Genomic DNA, 1,618 nt, shown 5'->3' on the forward strand with positions numbered 1-1,618 from the left:
TTCAACAAGTATTTATTATGTAAGTACTATTTGCCAGACCCTGTGCTAGGCAAAAGGGTGCTGTGTTGGTAAGTGCTTAACCAGCTCTATGAAAAAGTACACTCCTGGCACACTTTAAAGTTTAATCTGAATTATTAATACTTTCTTCATCACTTTCTTAAGTCTAGAGTCTAAACTTCACAGAACAAATCCACTTAATAAAAGGATTTGTTCTGTAAAATTTGGACTCAGTCAAAAGGCCCCACCCGAGGACCTAGGAGGCCCCAGGTGGCCTCTGGGCCTCAGGTTCCCCACCCCTGGTCTAGATAATGAACAAAACAATAAATCAAGCGCTAATTTGTAGTGATTGTCTATTTCCATGGTGTTAATGTTCACACTGAAAATTTAACAATAGGCTCTCCCCAGTAGGTCGACCACATTACTAGATACAAGTTTAAAAAAAAACCCAAAACCAAAATAGTCCCTACTCACAATTAATTTAAATTCTAATGATGGAGAGAAGTACGTATAAAATAGACATATATAAGGTGTTTAGCTTTTCTATGAAGACTTTCCTCAATTCCCTTAACTGAGAGTGCCCTCCCTCTCAAGCTTGTAGCTAACTTTGCATTTAACTACTTGTATCTAACTACCTTGTATTTATTTTCTTTATATTCATTCTGTGTATACTTATATAAATCTTTGTTGGTTGTCTCCCCCAGTAAAATGTGAGATCCTTGAGAGTAGAGATTATTCCAATGTTTGTATTTATATCACCAGTGCTTGGCACAGAGTAGGCTTGTAATAAAATTGGAATTAATTGGAAGTGGATTGATTGACTAAGTAACTTGCCCAAGGGAGTTAGCGCCAAAACCCAGATTCAAATCCAAATCTTCTCCCAGCATATGTGACTGTAGTGTTTGCTGGGGCCTAAATGAAGGCTTCTGGAAACTACTGTCTTGTCAAAGGTCGAGGAATGGGGTGGGAGATAGGGTGGAAGTCTGTAACTAGCAGAGGCTGCTTGGAAGGTCTTTCTGCCCTTGATTCTCTGGGGCATTTAGACTGCTCTGAGCCCTATAGAGCCTGTACCTTGAGGACTACATGGTCCATACTTACCCCATTAAATGCCGGGTAGAAAGTGAATAGTTCAGTGTAGTTGGCGAAGCTTAGAAATTGGCCAAAGAGCTGAAGATAACTCTGGCTGTTGTTATAGGCGTCAGGGAACACAGAACCTTCCCCACCAGGAAATAAGAGGAAAGGAGAATGGTCAGGATCAGGGAGGGTCCTGTTAATATCAAGGTACCATCACTTCCCTATTATCCAGGGGTTATATTGCTAGCTATACATTATCCGGACCTCCAAGACCAATGACTTTAGGGGAATACTTTATCATTACCGTCAATTATTCTTAAGTCAATAAGAGTTACTAATAATTGCTCACATTTCTATAGCCCTTTTCAATTTATAGTCTGTTTTCATCACAGTAACCCATAAAGATGACCTTTTTTTGGGTCAGAACCTGCAATTTTATTAGGATAGGGGACGCCCAGTATATGAACTGTTTAAGTTAGCAACTTATCTGTAACTTATGGTCCGTCTTTCCTTCCTTCCTTCCTTCCTTCCTTCCTTCCTTCCTTCC

This window comes from Petaurus breviceps, unplaced genomic scaffold (assembly GCF_028583685.1).
Source record: "Petaurus breviceps papuanus isolate PSGF00001 unplaced genomic scaffold, PetGlider_PUasm1.0 138, whole genome shotgun sequence".
In the NCBI taxonomy this organism is placed as follows: domain Eukaryota; kingdom Metazoa; phylum Chordata; class Mammalia; order Diprotodontia; family Petauridae; genus Petaurus; species Petaurus breviceps.